At 38.7% G+C, this 15,562-nt stretch overlaps 1 protein-coding gene across 1 annotated transcript in view; it reads left to right on the top strand.

The window, feature by feature from the left end:
- The first annotated feature begins 239 nt into the window (after positions 1–239).
- Positions 240–15,562, top strand: part of LOC123774030 (uncharacterized) — an 85,846-nt gene continuing 70,523 nt past the window's right edge. The window contains exon 1 of the mRNA XM_069322004.1: positions 240–981. The gene's annotated coding sequence lies outside the window, so the exon portion shown is untranslated. The remainder of the gene's footprint in view (positions 982–15,562) is intronic.

Raw genomic sequence — 15,562 nt, 5'->3', positions numbered from 1 at the left:
AGCTTCTTGTATATACAAATAAATAAAATAAATATATACCCCCTTGGAATTGCTGTTGAAAGAGATGAGGCCGAAGAGTATGAAGTTTAGAGGAGAGTGTCGGGTGACTTGCGACCCGTTATATACCCAGCTGGCAATATACCGGTTGACTGATGCGTGTGGTGGCGGGATCAGCACCAGGGCTTGCAACCATGGTATCTGTACGTATCTGGGGCCACAGTGTGGGGCGGTGTGTGGAGGCGTGAACACCTCACCATAACCCAGCTGGCCGACCCTCCTCGCCCTCAACCAGCTGGCTCAGACCAGCTCAACGAGTGTGTATTAACTAAACACAACAATTTTCTTGAAAAGCAAGCAACACGTGTTGCTCAAAGTGTCAAGTTGTTTAATAAAGAAAAAGTCACTGGAAGTTGTATTGTTGTAATACAATCACTGAAAAGTTGTATCAAGCTGGTGTGTTGCTTAATAAAATACACTTAACGTACAACTTTTTATATAAGATACGTATTGTGCCAGAACCATTCTATAATATGTTTAAAAGTAACACTAATGTGACAGCCTAAAGCAGTTGCAATGACGTTTGCCACTAAATGCTAGCAAAATGATTATAGCTTATTTGTTAATATTATGGAAATGTTTATTTTTTTTAAATAAATCTCTTAATGACAAGCCATGCAATGGATGAGGAATTTATACATGGGATTAACGAAAGAAACAGTACAGTACCATTGGACGTAGAAACCCTGCAGAATCAGAAGCTACTGACACGGGGCAGAACCAGGCTGCATGTGTAGCTCAATCAGCGTGATCTTTGAGAGTGTAGCTCAGCATACGCTTGAGTGTAACTCAGCGTGCGCTTGAGAAAGTAACTAAACGTGTGCTTGAGGGTGAGCTCAAGCTCACTGTTGGGAAGTTCAAGTTCGGTTTCCTTGCGCTGGGATCACATATCATCACGTGACTGTCCTTGCTCACCACACCGAGGTAAGTGTCTCTTGCCTCCACAAGTTTTGTCGTTCCAGAAACTTTAATCGTGACTGGAGGTGGTATAGTCTTCTATATAGGCTGCCTATATAGTATCTAATAGTTTCAGATACTATTATCATCATCACCAGAGGTGGTAGTCTCCTAGGCTGTCGTTCCAGACAATTGGAATTGTCTACTAGGTGATTGGCTACCAGGGTATCGTTCCAGAAACTATTATCACGACTAGAGGTGTGATAATGAGAGGCTGTCGTTGCAGACTAGTCACAATGTCTAAAGGAATAGGCTACTAAGCTGACTTGAGAATGGTTCAAGACGGACCGAAACGTCGTAGTCCCTTCACCTTCTAGTGTGTGGTCTGGTCAACAGGCTACTAAGCTGTCGTTCCAGACAATATATTCTCGACCAGCAGGTGGGAAGCCACTACTGGTATAGTTTTAGTTGTTTTAATGACGAGAGGTTCTAGGCTACCAGGCTGTCGTTCCAGACACTATTATCATGACCAGAGGTGGTAGGCTACTAGGCTATCGTTTCAGATACTTATCAGGACCAGAGATGCTGAGCTATCATAGCTGTCGTTCCAGAGGTGATAGACTACTGCTGTCGTTCCAGACACTATTTTGTCGTTGTAGTCATTTACAGGTAGTAGCCTGCAGGTAGGCTACTACGCTATCTTTACACAAGTACTAAAAGAGAAGGGAAGGGTACTATCAGGGGGGAAACCGCGAAGCTATTATGACTATATATCACTTGGAAGGGGTCACGTTAAGGATTTGGGATGGGACTGGGGGAGGGAGGGAGAGAGGAATGGTGCCCAACTACTTGGACGGTCGGGGATTGAACGCCGACCTACATGAAGCGAGACCGTCGCTCTACCGTCCGAGAGGACGGTACTAAAGGATAAGGATCAGACAAAAAAAAGTTAAATAAGATAATTAACCCAATACCTGCAACGGCAACTAATGCTATTCAATCTTTCATCTGCGTTGCGACTTAATTGCGTGTGTAATTAACTAAGTGTAGTTACAGGATAATAGATAAGCTCGTGGTGTCCCGTCTTTCCAGTACTCCTTGTCGTTTAACACTTTGAAACTACTGACGGTTTTGGCCTCAGTTTGCTTGTTCCAACCGTCTACCACTCTGTTTGCAATATTAAACAGATACACACACTGTGTACTCACCTAGTTGTACTCACATAGGTGTGCTTGTGGGGGTTGAGCTCTGGCTATTTGGTCCCGCCTCTCAACCGTCAATCAACTGATGTTCAGATTCCTGAACCTACTGAGCTCTATCATATCTACATTTGAAACTGTTTCAGGAGTCAGAAGGAGTCAGCCTCACCACATCACTGCCTAATGCATTCCACCTGTTAACTAATCTAACACTGAAAATATTTATGATTCTGATTATGACTATGATAAAAGATTCTTTCTAACGTCCCTGTGGCTCATTTGGGCACTCAGTCTCCACCTGTGTCCCCTTATTCGTGTACAACTCGTGTTAAAAAGTTTATCCTTATCTACCCTCTCAAATCCTCTGAGAATTTTGTAGGTAGTGATCATAGTCTCCCCTTACTCTTCTGTCTTCCAGTGTTGTGAGGTTCCAGCCTTTCCTCGTAACTCATGCCTCTTAGCTCTGGGACTAGCCTAGTGGTATACCTCTGAACTTTTTCCAGCTTCGCCTTTTGATTGACAAGGTACGGGCTCCATGCTGGGGCCGCATACTCCAGGATTGGTCTTACATATGCCGCATACTAGGTTCTGAATGATTCCTTACACAGGTTCCTGAAGGCTGTTCTAATGTTAGCCAGCCTCGCGTATGCCGCAGATGTAATTCTTTTTATGTGGGCTTCAGGAGACAGGTTTGGTGTGATATCAACTCCTAGATCTTTCTCTCTGTCCGTTTCATGAAGTACTTCATCTCCCATTCGGTATCCTGTGTCTGGCCTCTTGTTTCCACCGCCTAGTTTCATTACCTTGTATTTACTCGGGTTGAACTTTAGTAGCCATTTATTGGACCATTCATTCAGTCTGTCTAGGTCCTCGTGTGTGTGTACTCACCTATTTGTGCTTGCGGGGGTTGAGCTTTGGCTGTTTGGTCCCGCCTCTCAACTGTCAGTCAACTGGTGTACAGATTCCTGAGCCTACTGGGCTCTGTCATATCTGCATTTGAAACTGTACTCACCTAATTGTGCTTGCGGGAGTTGAGCTTTGGCTCTTTGGTCCCGCCTCTCAACTGTCAATCAACTGGTGTACAGATTCCTGAGCCTACTGGGCTCTATCATATCTACATTTGAAACTGTGTATGGAGTCAGCCTCCACCACATCACTTCCTAGTGCATTCCATTTATTAACTACTCTGACACTGAAAAATTCTTTCTACCGTCTCTGTGGCTCATTTGGGTACTAAGTTTCCACCTGTGTCCCCTTGTTCGTGTCCCTCTCGTGCTGAAGAGTTTGTCTTTGTCCACCCTGTCAATTCCCCTGAGAATTTTGTAGGTGGTTATCATGTCTCCCCTTACACTTCTGTCTTCCATGGTCGTAAGGTGCATTTCCCGCAGCCTTTCCTCACAACTCATGCCTCTTAGTTCTGGGACTAGCCTAGTGGCATACCTCTGAACTTTTTCCAGCTTCGTCTTGTGCTTGACAAGGTACGGGCTCCATGCTGGGGCCGCATACTCCAGGATTGGTCTTACATATGTGGTGTACAAGATTCTGAATGATTCCAATGAGATCTCATTGAGATTTCAGTGAGAGCCACCATGTCATACCTGGTTTACAGTGTTGTTAGCCCTGAGGCCCTCAACCGTTTCTGATTCGAGAGATGACTTAGTTCTGGAATGATTTTTGTTGCCCGGTGTTGCACTTTTTCCAGAGGAGCTCTGTCTTTCTGAAGATGAGATCTCCATGGCTGGATGCAATAATCCAGGTGGGGGTGGACCAGAGACTTACACAGTTGAATGACTACCTTCGTTTTCTTAAAGGTAAAGGTACGCTTGATTATTCCCAGGGTTTGGAATGTAAAGTTGTAATGTAAGCTGTTCGGAGAGTATTAAAATGAAAAATGTGTGTAGCCCAGGAAGCCCTTGCTCAACGTCTTGAGGACTCAGGAAGCCCTTGCTCAACGTCTTGAGGAGCTCAGGAAGCCCTTGCTCAACGTCTTGAGGACTCAGGAAGCCCTTGCTCAACGTCTTGAGGAGCTCAGGAAGCCCTTGCTCAACGTCTTGAGGACTCAGGAAGCCCTTGCTCAACGTCTTGAGGACTCAGGAAGCCCTTGCTCAACGTCTTGAGGAGCTCAGGAAGCCCTTGCTCAACGTCTTGAGGAGCTCAGGAAGCCCTTGCTCAACGTCTTGAGGTGCTCAGGAAGCCCTTGTTCAACGTCTTAAGGAGCTCAGGAAGACCTTGCTCAACGTCTTGAGGAGCACAGGAAGACCTTGCTCAACGTCTCCAGGAGCTCAGGAAGCCCTTGCTCAACGTCTTGAGGTGCTCAGGAAGCCCTTGTTCAATGTCTTAAGGAGCTCAGGAAGCCCTTGCTCAACATCTCCAGGAGCTCAGGAAGACCTTGCTCAACGTCTTGAGGAGCACAGGAAGACCTTGCTCAACGTCTTGAGGAGCTCAGGAAGACCTTGCTCAACGTCTTGAGGAGCTCAGGAAGACCTTGCTCAACGTCTCCAGGAGCTCAGGAAGACCTTGCTCAACGTCTTGAGGAGCACAGGAAGACCTTGCTCAACGTCTTGAGGAGCACAGGAAGACCTTGCTCAACGTCTTGAGGAGCTCAGGAAGACCTTGGTCAACGTCTTGAGGAGCTACAGAAAGCCCTTGCTCAACGTCTTGAGCAAGGACAACGCAACTATATCTTGTATGGCTCAGGAAACATTTGCTCAAACACATTTATAGTCTCAAACACTTTCACTCAACGTTTTCTATAGTTCAGTACACCTTTACTCAATTCTTTCTGTAGCTCAGAACATTTATAAATCACTAAGAATCATGCATTATACCTTAATTGTGGAGGATGTTAATTGTAACAGCACATCCAAGAAGATAAATAAATACCAACTCTCCAGATTTCTAGCTCCTGTCATTGAATTGCGCTACAACAAATCACTTAAACTCCAAACCTTTCCTGATACTCTAAAAAAAGCGAGAGTAACCCCAGTCCATAAATGTGTTGATCACACTGATGTCAACAATTTCAGACCTATATGAATTCTGCCAATCTTGTCTAAAATATTTGAAAAGCTAATCTACAAGCAGCTTTACTCTTATCTAGCTAAGCACAATATACTTAGCTCTTGCTAATATGGCTTCAGACCCCCCCTAAAAAAGCACTAACGATGCACTGATTAGTATGATTAACTTAATACATGCAGCTCTTGATAATAATGAGTTGCCTATTGGGTTATTTGTTGACCTGCGTAAGGCTTTTGACACTGTTAACCACCAAAATCTTCTTCTTAAATTACATCATTATGGAGTCAGTGGTCACTCCCTCCAATATCTTCAGTCTTACCTTACTGACAAGCTCCAGTATGTTTCTGTAAATAATTCCATTTCTCCCACCCTACCCATCAACATTGGTGTTCCTCAGGGCAGCATACTTGGCCCTCTCATCTTTCTCATCTACATTAATGACCTTCCAAATGCCTCTTAACACCTCAAACCAATCTTATTTGCCGATGACATAACCTTCATTTTCTCCAGTCCTGACCCTCTTGCTCTAAATGTCACAGTGAATACTGAACTAAATAAAGTCCATCTTTGGCTAATTGCTAACAAACTCGCCCATAACATTGACAAAACCTTCTAAATTTTGTTTGGCAATAAATTATCATATGAAATTAATCTAAGAATAAACAATATCCGAATTAGTAACAAGGTAGATGGTTAATTCCTGTGAGTATTTAGTGGCTTTAGACATAGTATGTATTAGCTCCATCCAGAAATCCAACATTATGTTAGTAATTCATGTTGTATGTTTGTACTTTTACCTTAATAAACATTTGATTTGATGTGATTTGATTTGAAATCGTTGGCCTCAAATTTTCGTCCAATTAGTTTTAATGTAGTATGGGGAAAATAGATTGAAGCAATATTCTCTAATTCAATTCTTATTTACCTTGAAAAACATAGATTTATAACAGATTCATAGCATAGCATAGTTTCTCAAGCACATCCAAACGGTAAAATAAAGGCACATGATACTGGGGAGGATATCTTAAATTTGATCAGGGCACGGTTATTGCACAGGAAACACTGCGTTAGGATAAATGGAGTGAAATCAGAGTGTGGAACATTGGCAAGTGGAGTGCCCCAGGGTTCTCTTGGAGCCTTTATTGCCCACTACATACATAAATGATCTCCATATAAGATTTTTATATAAACTCAGACATGTTGCAAACATCGGGGAAGCATTATATAAATTAAGTCAAACTGACTTAATTTCGTCAGTGCGTCAATATGAGGCAAGAGGTGAGGGATAGTACTCGCCTATTTGTGCTTGCGGGGGTTGAGCTTTGGCTCTTTGGTCCCGCCTCTCAACTGTCAATCAACTGGTGTGCAGATTCCTGGGCCTACTGGGCTCTATCATATCTACATTTGAAACTGTGTATGAAGTCAGCCTCCACCACATCACTTCCTAGTGCATTCCATCCGTTAACTACTCTGGCACTGAAAAAGTTCTTTCTAATGTCTCTCTGGCTCATTTGGGTACTCAGTCTCCACCTGTGTCCCCTTGTTCGCATACCACCCGTGTTTAAAAAATCTATCCTTATCTACCCTGTCAATTCCTCTGAGAATTTTGTAGATAGTGATCATGTCTCCCCTTACTCTTCTGTCTTCCAATGTCGTGAGGGGCAACTCACGCAGTCTTTCCTCGTAAGTCATGTCTCTTATTTCTGGGACTAGTCTAGTGGCATACCTCTGAACATTTTCCAGCTTCGTCTTGTGTTTGACAAGGTACGGGCTCCATGCTGGGGCCGCATACTCCAGGATTGGTCTTACATATGCCATATACAAGGTTCTGAATGATTCCTTACACAGGTTCCTGAAGACTGTTCTTATGTTAGCCAACCTTGCGTATGCCGCAGATGTACTTCATTTTATGTGGGCTTCAGGAGACAGGTTTGGTGTGATATCAACCCCTACAAATACAAATATTTATTCCGGTAAAGTACATGCATACAAAGTGAGATACAACATGTTGATGGATTTATAGATAGAGCTAGTACATACAATGCCTAAAGCCACTATTACGCAAAGCGTTTCGGGCAGGAAAAACACCAAGACAAACTTAAAATTAATTGAGATTAAAGTATAAATTGTGTTGAGAAAAAAAATATATATAAAAAAAGGGGGGGGGAACAAGGCAGAAAAAATAGCAAAAATACAATTTGGTCAACAAACAGCATTGGTTAAAAAAAGTAGACATGGGTTGACATTTTGGGGTGAGGTAGGTTACATGGCGTTAATTAGGTAGTACTTAGCTTTTATCTTAAACTGGTTGGGAGAGGTACAGTCATTAACATGATTGGGAAGGTCATTCCACATTCTGGGTCCCTTGATTTGTAAAGCATTTCTAGTTTGATTAAGTCGTACTCTGGAATATCAAAAAGGTATTTGTTTCTGGTGTGGTGCTCATGGGTTCTGTTACAACCTTCTAGGAAGCTTTTAAGGTCAGGATTGACATTACAGTTAGCTTTTTATATATATAAAATACACATGAGAGGATGTGCAGGGACTTAATATCTAACATATTCAGAGATTTTAGTAAGGGTACCGAGTGCTGTCTGGGGCCAGAGTTGGATATTGTCCTAATAGCAGCTTTGTGTTGAGTAATTTGAAGACGTAAATGATTTTGGGTAGTAGAACCCCAAGCACAATTACCATAGTTGAGATAAGAATAGATGAGAGAGTAATAGTGTCACCAGGGCAGGGCGAGGTACATAATATCTGACCTTAGAAAGAATGCCAACAGTTTTTTTTAACTTTTTTTGATATATTTAGAATGTGACCCTGGAAATTCAGCTTGTGGTCAATGAGAACGCCAAGGAATTTGCCATCTACTTTGTTACAAATTTGGGTATTATTTATCCTGAGATTTATTTGATTTGAAAATTTATTGCCAAACAAAATATAGAAAGTTTTGTCAATATTGAGGGTGAGTTTGTTGGCAGTTAGCCAGAGATGGACTTTATTTCGCTCAGTATTCACTGGGACATTTAGAGCAAGGAGGTCAGGACTGGAGTAAATGAAGGTCGTAGATCTTTCTCTGTACGTTTCATGAAGTACTTCATTTCCCATTCTGTATGCTGTGTCTGGCCTCCTGTTTCCACTGCCTAAGTTTCATGACCTTGCATTTACTCGAGTTGAACTTTAGTAGATATTTGTTGGACCACTCATTGTCTATCTAGGTCATCTTGTAGCCTACTTTCATCCTGTTTTAATCCTCCTCATAATTTTTGCATCATCAGCAAATAATGAGAAGAACGAGCTATACCCTCTGGGAGATCATTTACATATATCAGAAACAGTATAGGTCTAAGGACTGAACCCTGCGGGACTCCACTGGTCACGTCTCATCAGTCTGAGGCCTCACCCCTCACAGTGACTCGCTGTCTTCTGTTGCTTAGGTACTCCCTTATCCAATGGAGTACCTTCCCTTTCACTCTTGCCTGCATCTCCAGCTTTTTCAATAGCCTCTTGTGTGGTACTGTCAAAGGCTTTCTGGCAATCTAAAAATATACAGTCTGCCCACCCCCTCTTTCTTGCCTGGTCACAGAATTCAATTAATCCTGTGATGCAGTACTTGCCATCCCTGAACCCATGCTGATGCTGTGTTAATAGTGGAGGTGTGGGAGTGTGTCAATATGAGGCAAGAGGTGAGGGATAGTGGAGGTGTAGGATTGCCACCTCACGTTTAGGTGTACGGATGATTCAACTGAACACTGCACTTGCCTTCCGAAACAGAATAAATGATTCAGGTGCAGACAATAAGTCACAATGACTGAATATTAGACACCCAACCCACAAATCTGAAACTGAAAGAACTGATGACGTTTCGGTCTGAAATATTGACTTTATACGGTTCAGCACGGACTTAAACGTCGTAAATTCTTTTATTTTGAGAATTGTGCGCTGGATGTTTAAAAGATTTAAGTGTTAACCGACGTCGCTGTCTCTTTTCGGGTTGCACGTGTAGTGTACAGCACATGTAGAGAGTACATCACGTATAGAGTGTACACGTGTAGAGCATACATCACGTGTAGAGCGTACATCACATGTAAAGCATACAGCTGGTGTAGTGTACATCACGTTTAGAGTGTACAGCCCATGTAGAGCGTACAGCACGCTCTACACCACGTATATAGCATACACCACGTGTAGAGCATACAGCCCATGTAGAGTGTACATCACGTATAGAGCATACAGCTGTCATATCTGGTATGCAACCCGCTGCTGCCCTTGTAATAACAATACTCTACCGATCTTGTACGATGTTACTGTAACACTCAGGCCGTCATACAAGGACCTAAACGATTAATCAAGAGAGAGAGAGAGAGCGATTTTTTTCAGCTGTATGCCTATGAAACATGCATTTTTCTTCCACACTGTCTTCTGAATTTGGGCGAGCCAACTTATTTTATTATCTGATTTAATAAATCATTTATCTGAATTTAACTGAGGGCCTCTACACACTAGTGGCCTCGACGAGGACAGGAAGCTGGCAGCTTATCAAGTCTTCTGTTTTCAGTCCAACACTGACTTTTTGAGCTTGAAACCATTGCTCCCTGTCTGTTACATCTGACCTTTCGTAAAAAAAGAAGTCTGGATCAAGGCATCAGATTTACAGAGGATTTTACTGAGGGACATATGAATCAAAGGAGTACAGTATTGGAAAAAAAAAATCCAAGCCTAAAAATCAGACATTCTATGAAGAGGTGCACAACCATTAGCAAGAAAATGCACTTTTGACAGTAAGATATGGGTCTTTGTTCCATTAAATGCGCACGAGTTAAGTACGTGTGGCCATTACGCAACCTAGCCAGAGATTCTTTTCACTTCCTGATACACAACATGAGGAAGGATAAAAGGATAGGTTGCATTTAATAGTGAACTACAGTATTTGTTACTCGTAACCATATCTCTCTTTCTCCAGCGGTTGCAGATTACATTATGAATAACAATGTAGAAATTCGAGCAAGAAATTTGCTTCTGGGAAATGGGACAAACATGAACAACCTCTTTAGCTACGATGCCTGAGAGGCCATTAAATACAATACCAATATAGTTGGGAACTCAACGAAACTATCTAAAACAAATTCCCCCACAAGAAAACCATTGCTGGGCAAATTAAGGAAAATAACAATGTGAAGCACTTGGAATAGTTATTTACTTTTAATGGTCAACACATGGACAGCTGAGTCAGGTACAGGGCTAAAGCTTTAAAGGAAAAATTACCTCTTTCACAATACACTTATAGTATTTATGTTAGGTTTCAAGTTACAAAAAAGCCAAGTGCTTATATTTACCTTATAGGGAGTTATTTACAACAGTTATTTATGTTTTCAATATGAAAAAATATATATAAAGATCATTTCATTATAAATAATGGATTCATTGTAGGCAATCACTATTTTCATGAATGACTTTCTGAAGCCAATGACAGATACTCTCCAGTCCACTGTTGAACAAATTAATAAAAAATTATGATTACTTACAAATACAGTATGGCAAAAGAGGCAATTATAATACCTGTACAATCTTTTGAGCTAAACTTTTAGGAAATAATTTGGTCATAAATTTATGAACTCTAACATCTAAACAAACCAGTGACAAATCTAATTGATCATCAATATGTAAATTCTATACTGTACTTTTGATTTGTATAGCAATTTTATCTTTAATTTAAAAAAACATCTCAATGGTAACCTGCCTCCATATACAGTACCCAGTATTAATCTTTTGTGCAATTTAAATGAGATATCTCGGTTAACGAGCCACATGGACAGAGTATGAGAATTATCCTCAAAACAATGAATAAGTGGGAAATACAGGCTATACAGTATTTACTTTTATTCACTGTGAACCGAAAATATTAACTAATCAGCATTTACTGTATAACTTTAATAATTAGAAATATAAACTTCATATAACAAACTTCAAAAATTAGAGTTACATTTTATTCTTTAATGTATATGAGTTTTCAAGATTCTTTAATATAAATTTTGTTATAAGTAATACTCTTATGAATCATTTTTTGAGTAACTATTGGTTATTAAAAGCAAAAAACTATAAACAAATTTGCAATACTGTGCAAGGTGGTTATATATATAAAGGTCAGGCCATTGCAAGGGGTAGGAGTAATAACAGAATTTCAAACAATGCCGTAACTATCAAAGCACCTTCATGCAGGTCAGGCTAACATTATGTATATATGCCTTAATATTAAGTGTAAAAGGCTGACCACACAATTTTAGATTTAAGATACGGTGAGATAATCATTAACTCTCTTTCATACCAGTTAGCTTTAATGTACATAAATCAATAAACATGCAACTAATAAACATACCAAACTTGTCTATTTACCTTAGCATAATATAAACATTATATGAAAAACAATAAAATATTAAATATGCTACATTCATTACCTTCCATGACAAAAATGGCATACCTAAGACTAATGAATATGAACATTGCAAGATTAACTTACTGCAACACAGACAATGCTTGTTAAAATAGTTCATATTCATCTTGGCAAGACCTCCAAAATAGTCAGGATTTAACATAAAAGCAACAGACAACATACTGTGTTTCATAACCTTTTTTTTGTTACATATTTTTTTACCAATGAAGTGATATACTGTAATTCCACACATTACCCAACCCACTCTGCCAATGTATGGTGCTCATCATACTGATTAAGTAAAGATACTGGCCTACAGCCATAATTCACAATAATGGCATCTTAGTGAATAGTGACTGAAAATAGCTGCATATATTAGACTGAAGCTGCTTCCACATAAAGTATTATTTTGATGGGAGAATCAACAATGTAGTATTACATAATCACTACCATATACAGTCCGTTCTCTTTTCTACACATGGGTACAGTATGTAACATGGCCCACTTCTATACAAGGTAGAGATTTACACTCTTCGTCATTTAAACAAAGTCAACAAATGGTTTTTCATGTTACGCTTTTTCACAGCTATTTAATTAAAAAGACTTTAAATGCATAATTTCTGAATTATGTAGTTTCAATTCAAATTAATATTTTGGAATACCTTTTGCTGCAGATACAACACAAATATACTAGAAATAAAATGTAATCATTTTACAACAAAGTATACAATAGTGTACAGGTATTCTACTGCAGTGTTAATGAAATCTTCAAAATATACAGAACAACGTTACTGAATATTAATACTGAATTATGCTAATAATTCTTGGCACTTTATGGCACAGTATATAGCTTACTTTATGTGAATAATTTGTAAAATAAAATTCTTAAATCCTGAAACACAACTTATTGTTCCCTGTGAGATGCATAACAGAACATAAAATGCAGACTGTAAATATGGGTTGTTGGGGGAATGTGTTCCCGTGTAAGAGGAGTCGACGGTTCAATTAAATAGTGTATTGCAACACACAAGATGGTCAATAGTGTATTGCAACACACAAGATGGTCAATAAATAGTGTATTGCAACACACAAGATGATCAATAAATACTGTATTGCAACACACAAGATGGTCAATAAATAGTGTATTGCAACACACAAGATGGTCAATAAATACTGTATTGCAACACACAAGATGGTCAATTACATTAGTGTTTGAAGTTCAGATATTAAAACTAGACCATATTACAGAATTTAATTATAAACTGAGCACAAAATTCTCTCTACATTTTGTTTTATTTGTTCCAGGAGAGGAACAAGGAAATGTAGACAAAACAGAAGTTTGTGCATGTAGGTCTTTGCAATGTTGAATTCTCTTTTGACAACACACATTACTGTACTGTGTATAAAATATAAATTAGTCATGTAGTAATTGACTTGAGATTGCTAGCTTTGAAATAAATAAATGAGTAATACAAGTTAAATGTACAGATGCGCTATCCTTATTACAGTATACAGTACTGTATATAAGAATTGACTCAAAGTTATTAGGAGTATGCATGGAGTGATGGAGGGGGGGGGGGGCAATTATCTTTAAAAATCTTGATATTTTAATTCTTTTTAATTATTATAATACAAGTATTGTTTTGGAATTTGGGAGTTATTTTTCATTTTAAATTTTTATATCAAACTCACATCAAAGAAAACAAGTAGATAATCATCCAAAATTACATAAAATGGTAGAATAAAATGGTAGAACGGTAAAATAACGGAAGTAGTGATGGTTGTCAGTAGTATTAGTAGTAATAATACAATAATAAATAATAATTCTAATAAAAATTTCAAATTAGAATTCAGTTTAACATGTTAAACTTGTAAGTAAACCCCCTGTAACAAAGTATTAAATATGTATAAGATTTTTGGGTTGGACAACTCAAATACTGTGTCTGGCAATGAGTTAGGTTGTACGTTTTCTATAACATAGCAGGTGATTTCATATCAGTGATGAACAAATTTAAAATATTGTTTTATAGGCATCTCTTGATTTGTGTGGGAGGCATACTTGCAAGCAAAACAAATTAAACCACACCTAAATTGAAGTTAAAGGTGCAATATATCAGATTAATCAAGGTTAGGTTCCAAAGACCTCCCGAGGGGCAATTTCTTCCACTTGTTATTTAATAAAATAGCTACAGTGACACCTCGACTTACGATTGCCCCTACTTAGGAAATTTTTGAGTTACAATTAAAATTGTCGGAAAATGCGACTCGACTTACGACCGTGTCCTCGACTAATGACCTTTGTTGATACGCATTTGAGTCAACCGAGCGCGTGTTCCTGGTGGCATGCCCGACCCCGCCCCAGTTTACCAGAGCCGCCCGCTTAGTGACGATCACACTTGTAAAGAATTTCAGTATTTTTGTGCTTTTTTGTTTTTTGAACATAAAAGTAATTATTATATAGTATCACCCCATGGGTCCTAAGAAAGTCAGTGGTAAGGTTCAACTTAAGAAAACACACGTGAGGATGACCATAGAGGAAAAACAAGAGATCATTCGTAAACATGAGAATGGTATGAGGGTTGTTGATGTAGAGTAGAGGATGTCCCTTCCTCATTTATTAAGAAAACATGTGCAGAATGGGAGGAATTGCAAAGTTTTGCTGAAAAATGTCACCCAAATCAAGCTGTAGCAGGCCATTGTGTTAACCTTTTTAATGACAATGTGATGTCTCACTTCAGACAAGTGTTACAACATAGGGAAAAACAAGTGTTGCTAGACAGGTTTTTAGTGAGAAAAACAAGCAGTGAGCAACAAGCAGGTCCTAGTGGTATGCAACGTAAACGTGCCAGAGTGTGTACCCCAGAGAAGTCATCTGGGTGAATTAATAACAACTTTTCAACATCGTGTTTGTGTTCTTTGTTTCGTGATTGTTGATACGCCTTTTGCCACTTAAGCACTCATAATGTCCTTTTTCTTAGCAATTGCAGTGCATATCGTTGACATTTGTTGTACTGCCTAGCTACTTCAACGACCCGTGTACCATTTTCATGTTTACAAATGATCTCTTGCTTTTCCTCTATGGTCAGTCTCACATGTGTTTTCTTGACTTGAACCTTACAACTGGCTTTCTTGAGACACATGGCAAGATAGATAGATAGATAGATAGATAGATATATATATATATATATATATATATATATATATATATATATATATATATATATATATATATATATATATATATATATATATATATATATATATATATATATATATATATATATATATATATATATATATATATATATATATATATATATATATATATATATATATATGTCGTACCTAATAGCCAGAACGCACTTCTCAGCCTACTATGCAAGGCCCGATTTGCCTAATAAGCCAAGTTTTCATGAATTAATGTTTTTTCGACTACCTAACCTACCTAACCTAACCTAACCTACCTTTTTCGGCAACCTAACCCAACCTAACCTATGAAGATAGGTTAGGTTAGGTTAGGTAGGGTTGGTTACGTTCGGTCATATATCTACGTTAATTTTAACTACAATAAAAAAAAATTGACCTCATACATAATGAAATGGGTAGCTTTATCATTTCATAAGAAAAAAAATAGAAAAAATATATTAATTCAGGAAAACTTGGCTTATTAGGCAAATCGGGCCTTGAATAGTAGGCCAAAAAGTGAGTTCTGGCTACTAGGTACGACATATATATATATATATATATATATTTATATTTATTTTAGGGGTACCACCTCTGGTGCAACTGCAGGGACCCACATCCTCGAAGAAGAAAACAAAGAGCATTCAGAGATGATCTTGTGGATTCTCACTGAATACTTTATTCTTTTCTTCTCCTACCACCCCTATTACTTTTTTTGGATGTTTTGTTTTATATATATATATATATATATATATATATATATATATATATATAT

Source organism: Procambarus clarkii, chromosome 10 (genome assembly GCF_040958095.1).
Source record: "Procambarus clarkii isolate CNS0578487 chromosome 10, FALCON_Pclarkii_2.0, whole genome shotgun sequence".
Classification (NCBI taxonomy): Eukaryota; Metazoa; Arthropoda; class Malacostraca; order Decapoda; family Cambaridae; genus Procambarus; species Procambarus clarkii.
Note: the sequence above shows the minus strand (reverse complement) of the source record. Positions and strands in the feature narration are given on the sequence as shown.